Source organism: Marmota monax, unplaced genomic scaffold (assembly GCF_021218885.2).
Source record: "Marmota monax isolate L192 unplaced genomic scaffold, Marmota_monax_Labrador192_F-V1.1 WCK01_AAM20220418_F8-fsc00600, whole genome shotgun sequence".
NCBI classification, from domain to species: domain Eukaryota; kingdom Metazoa; phylum Chordata; class Mammalia; order Rodentia; family Sciuridae; genus Marmota; species Marmota monax.
This window is the reverse complement of record NW_026692541.1, coordinates 1-6,382: the sequence shown is the minus strand read 5'-3', so window position 1 is coordinate 6,382 and position 6,382 is coordinate 1.

Below are 6,382 nucleotides of genomic sequence, written 5' to 3'. Positions count from 1 at the left end.
CACTAGCTCCCTTGCACACACTGTGCCCTCCTCTTGGAGTGCTGTTCCAGCCACTTGCTCAGGAGGCATCCAGGTCTGCATTCAAGCGCTACTTCTCATCAGGGCTTTGGTGGCTGTCTGTCTGCCGGGCACTCCTTTCCTACTCTGTGAATCATCACCTTTTTTTTTTTATTTATTTATTTGTTTGAGAATAAGTTGTTTATTAACTTATTCTCAAACAAAAGAAAGAAAGAAAAAGAAAGAAAGAAAGAAAGAAAGAAAGAAAGAAAGAAAGAAATGTATCACACTTGGTACTTCCTGAAATTACTTTAAGCTTTTCTTCCAGCCTCTCCATGTAGCACACAAGGCCGGTGAGGTAGGCTTTTAAGTTGCCATGGGCAAACCTGGTGCATGGAAAGCGTTGGGGACCCTGGACTTGTATCTGCTGAAAGGATGCAGGAAGGACTGAATGGAAAGGGAAATCTTTCCCCCGAAGCCTGAATGCGGGGAGGTAAGACTTGAAGGCCTAGAGGTGTTATTTAGAGAAGGAGTCAGATCACGTAAAGAACTTGCAAATCTGGGGAGTTCCTGGGTCAGGGCCTCTCCTCTTAGGAAATCTCCTCACCTGCTGGACCTGTGACCACCACAGAGACCTGCAGCCCTCTGCTGGCTAGAGCCCCACCCACAGCTACAGGGGGTGAAGGGAAGGAGCAGCAGCCTGTCTCCAGTCTCCCCCTGTGATGAGCAGCTGTCTCCCCTGCTATTTTAGCAATTAATTTCCCTGCTGAGCTGCGTAGCCTCCCTCCTGCAGGAAACAGATGACATTTCACTTTGGAGAAAAGAATCCATTGTTCCCTGAAATGGGACGCACTGGAAGCCTGCATTTCCTTTCCTATCTATTATAAATGGATCTTCCAAACAAAATGATTAAAATAAATAGCCTGAGTTCCAAATCAGTTTATGACTTGAAGAACTTTTCCTCCCCTTTCATGGTATCCAGAGAGATGATTTAATGGATAAGATGGTAATCGCACTTGCCAACACCGACCAGACTGGGCCCCAGCAGGATGCCCTGGAGCAGGTCCTCAGACCTGGGCACCCTTGGGCTTCTGAGGGACGGATGTGGGCAGCCTGTTTCTTGCCTTAGCTCTGTCTGTGGTTTGCGAGCAGCGGGGAAGGGAGCTGAATTGATGTCCAGGCCGGCTTGTGTGGAAAAGGACCCCATGACTTATTTTTCTTCAGATGCAGAAGCTTGGACTACTCCCAGGGCTGCAGTATCCCCTTTCCTGCTCCTCTGTCCTGCACAGAAGTGCTCAGTGCCACCAAATCCACCCAAGTCTCAAAAAAAAAAAAATGAGGCTCACTTAACTGAATGCGACCACTTTGAATGAGAAACCTGAAACAGGGTCACCCTTCTGCTGAACAGGGGAGGCCAAGGTCAGGAGGAAGCAGCCCAAGTAGGTGAGGTGGGTGTGTGAGGAGGAGCTGAGGCCCAGTTCTCACCTGCAGTGCTGACTGCTGACGGCTTCTTGTTAGAGGAAGAGTGGATCATTGTGGAGACCTGGGGTCAGGCAGGCAGGGGAAGGAGGCAGCTGCCTTTTCCTGGGCTGCCATCCCCTTCTTCCTCCCTCCTGCCTCCCTCCTTCCCAAAGCCACACCCTCCCCCCAGGGTCCCTGCACTCTCTACTCCAGCTCCCTGATAATTGCCACCTGGAGGCCTCACTGCCTGGCTCTTCTGAGAAGTGATTAGGAAGAGGACCCTGTGCTGGCTTCTGGGTTCAGATGTTTTATCTCAATTACACGAAATTCAGAAAGAAGAAAAGGCAGTTTCACTTCAGTTTCCTGGTCTCCCTGTGCTTTGGTGAGTTCCAGAAATAATGGGGTTTAGAATCTAGGTGATTTAAGGACTTTCAAAGACTCTCATGGTGACACCAAGTCCCGGCTCAGCTGCCACCCACTTCCACCTAGAATGGCACAGAATCGCAAATTAGAGATGGAGCGTGGAATTTGTCTTCTTTACAGAAGTCTTGCTTTTCACTTTCCTAAGGCTGAAAAATATTGGTGGTCAGCTTTTTGATCACTATAATGAACTCTCTGAGATAATCAGCTTACAAAGAGGGAAGGTTTGCTTTAGCTTTTATATTTAGAGGCTGCGGTCCATGATTAAGCAGACCCCAGGCCTTGGCCCTCTGGTGGGCATGCTGGAGGGTGCCACTGTACCCTGGGTGCCACTGTAAGCTGCCCATTGTAGCTGCCATTTAGCTTTGAAGGAGAAGGACTCCCGCCATGACCCTGCTAGGGGTTGACTGTAGCGGTCACTGCCAAGGCTGGTTCCCTCCTCTGCGGGTCCTTTTTATTTTTCTGCTCTTCTGATTCCAAGTCTTTGTTGCCTCTCTGACAGGGAGGGAAGCCTGGGGCAGAACCAAGCCCCTCACCTCGTGGCTGAGAAGCAAAACAGGAACAGGAAGCGGTGGCAGTCCCCAAGCCCTTCCAGGACAACCCCCAGAGACCCAGGGACCTCCTCCCCTTCCTTGCCTTCCTTCTCACCTTAGTTCTAACATAACAACTTTATTTTTTCAAAATCAATCTTTAAAGTTTATTGAGGTTCAATTTACAAATGCCACCTGAGTGTGTGTGTGTGTGTGTGTGTGTGTGTGTTTACCATCTGCTGGGGGAAGTGACAGAAACCACCACAGTCCAGCTCCCTAGCAGCCATCACCTGCACAGCGACCCCTTTGACCTGTGTGAAGCACAATGAAGACCCCTCCTGGCACATGTCAAGGAGACAATGCCACCTGCTCATCGTGGTCACTACACTAGAGGGTCAGAACTGTCACTGACATGGCTGAGCTGGACACCTTTGGCCAACTTCTCTGGCTCCCCACCCACCAGCCCAGCACGGCAGGCTGGCCATGTGACGCAGCTCCCCACACCCTCGGGGATGCAATAGGTCTCAGAGGGCCACAAGCCCTGCCTTCTTCAGTTCAGTAGGACAGGAGAGCCACTGGGGAGGGACCAGGAGTCCATCCACAGAGGAGTGGAGGAGGGAAACTTGGCCACTGTAGCTGCCATTTAGCTTTGAAGGAGAAGGACTCCCCCATGACCCTGCTAGGGGTTGACTGCAGCGGTCACTGCCAAGGCTGGTTCCCTCCTCTGCGGGTCCTTTCTATTTTTCTGCTCTTCTAATTCCAAGTCTTCGTGGCCTCTCCAACAGCCTAGCTTCCCCTGTGTTCCTGTCTCTTCACTCCACACCATTGAGTGTTTTGCTTCCTGTTTTTAAAATGGGAAATCAAGGAAATTGCAAAATTTATTTGTTTGTTTTCCTAAGAGCTGTTAAATTAGAAAAAAATATTTCCCAGGACTGCAAGGTGGAAAATTCAATCCGGGATCAAAAGGCACAGTGGGGCGCAGAGATGGAGCAGCCTCATAGCACCAAGAGCCAGAGGGACAGCCAAGGGGATGTGGTGAGTGAGAACCGCACTGGGGAGGAGGGGGCAGGCTGTGCCTTAGCATGCACCCTAGGAAGGTAATATGTCATGGTGATGTTCAGTGGCTTGAATAAGATGGTCACCTCCTGTCTGTAACAGCAAGTTAAAGGCAGGCTGTCTGAGGCTGGTGGGTACCTCTAGTAACTTGAGGGATGCAATGTCCTTCCATTTTTCTGGTTCACTGATATAATTCAAAATCCATACTACTGCATCACCCAGAATGGCTGCTCATGCTCCAGTCATCACATCCATGTTCTGACTGCAAAAAGGAATAGGAAACAGAAGAAGCAAATGAGTTATACCCTCTTTCCTGTATCTGCTTCTTCTAGGGAGCCTCTTGAGAACCACCCAGGACCTGCCAGTTCACACAATGCTGGGCATGGTGTGACCATGAGTAAGACTGAGGCTTTGAGTTAAGAGAGGGAGAGAGGTCGTATATCGGATGGGCAGCCTTCTCCCCTGTCCTCCTGCTGTTTGCTGCACATGGAAGGGTTTCCATGAAACCCAGATTTGCATGGGATGAGGGTCTGTGGGGATGGCACCCACTGCAGGGCTCAGAGGGACCAGAGGACCAGTGCAGGACCAGGGCTCCAGCTCCTGTGCAGGAACCCTGTGGGGCAGCCTTCCCTGTGTGCTCGCTGAGACCTCAACAACCCTGCCCACTGGGGCCAGGGGCAGAGGAGGCCAGGGTCCTGCTGGTCTGATGCCTGAGCCCTCGCACACTGCTCTGCATGGAGTTTGTTGGTGACATTCTCCCCAGGTGTCATCTGCTTGACCCCAGAGTCCTGAACTGGATGCTGTCGAGAGCAGGGACCTGGCTCTGCAGACAGGATTACGTGGGAGGTGCCACCTTCCTGCTGAGGGGGAGGACAACGGCAGTGTTAGCAACACAAGATCTTAGACCACCCGCGGGAGCCTGTGGGCCTCACAGGGCACTGAGAGCATCAGCTCTCAAACTGCACATTCGGTGCTAGAATCACAGGCTGGTGCTTTTATAATATTTATCTGCTTCAATCCCCATCGTGCTGAGTGGCAGAGACTTAGTGGATTCCAGGGCATCTCAGGCAGCTTGGCCCTGCTCTGTGCCATCTCTCAAGGTTACACCTGCTTCCTGGTTACTCCCGAGATGAACCCTTGGGGTTCATCCACGGTGATGATGCAACATCTGTCCTGTGCCCCCTGACTCACAGCTCCCAGGGCACTCGAGCTAAACAGGGAGCCCGGGCAGCATGAAAACTAAGCTGTGTGTCCCAGATGGAGTTTCAAGACTCATAATGTCTTTGCAAAGTAACTTACGTCACATTGGTTATGGTTGGGCAGTGAGGTGTCCACCAAAGCTCCCGGACAACACAGGAATGCTCAGGGCAGGTGACTGGATGGTTTGAATGGCCCGACTGAGTGTGACAGTAGGCAGGTGGGGTGGCAGGAGGAGGTGGGTCTCTGGGCATGCCCTGGAAGGTGCCTCTTCCCTGCTGGCCCTTTCTCCCACTCTGCTCCCTGACTCACCAAGAATGGAGCAGCGCCCCTCCACCCTGCCCACCCGCCATGATATTTGCCTTGCCTTTGGGCCCAGAGCAAGGGACTCAGCCCATCTCTGTCTGAACATCTGTAACGTGATCCAAAATAAACTCTCTCTCCTCTAAGTTGCTCTTGTCAGGTCTTTTGGACTCAGCAATGAAAAGCTGACAATGTTTAAGGAATTTTTTTTACATAATCATAGATGAGTCTGTTGGAAATAACAAAAATCCCCCACACCTTTTACCCCAGTGCCCCAGAGCAACAGTGTGCAAAGCTACAACCCAACAGCACATCCGTGACATCCGTGATGGTGTGGCAGGACACACAGCACTGGGCCCCAGTCCTTCCACACCCCACCTGCCCCCTGCCCACCCTCCCTTCACCCCTGGATCAGCCAATGAGCTCTCTGTTGATATAGATTGCTCAGCACCCTACAGGGCCCTCCTGACAGCTCCTGCTCAGCACCCTGCCTCACCCCTGGTGACCCCTCTCCACCATCCTCCAGGGAGGAAGTCCAGGCTCTGATTGGATCTTTTCCAGCAGGAGTGAGTGGGCCACAGTTGTTTTCATTGAGTTTGGCTGATGTAGGATAATTATTATCTAAGCTTTTCTTCTACTCTCTAACTTCCCCTTTCCTGGTTCTGGGGTCTTGGGATTTGGTTGGGGTTGATTTTTAAGTGTGTTTCCAGGACATGAGATTTGGGCTTCCGTTGGGGATCTGGGGCTGAAAATCAACCCAGAGAACTCACTAGCATGTCACCCTCGGCTGCAAGGTCCTTGGCCCATCTGTGTTCTTCCCTCCACCTCCCCAAATCTTCTCGTGCTTGTTTTATAGATAATCTTAAGGTTTTTTATTTGGTATCAGCAGAAAGAATAGAGAATGGTTCATTCCTGCTGAAAATTAAGGTCTCTAATATGTGTCGTTTGTGTAAACATACTTGTGAAATAGAGGTTAGATGTTTCTAAAGTACTCTAATGAGAGTCTGGCTGGGTAGGGGAGGGAAGGTGCATTTCCAACACCAGCGTCTTTGTGGAGGGACTTCTGTAACCCAGAGCACAGGACCAAGTCTTGGGCACAGTATCCATGACAGTTCACACAACTGATACCCAGAACCTGTGTACACCCTGGGTCACCCCAGAGGGGCGCCTCACCAGGCAAAGAGGAAGGAGATGATCAGAAACAGAAGATGGAACTGATTACATGGTTTTAAATAAACCATTAATTTTACAACAATATTAGATTCACAGGCAAATGGAGAAGGGAGCACAGACCCCACAGACCCATACTCAATTTTCCCTTAATGCACATCCCACATGAATGTGACACATTTTTCAAAATAACGAACTACTGTCATTACAGTATAATTAAAGGCCACATGTTTTCAACTTGTTTTTAA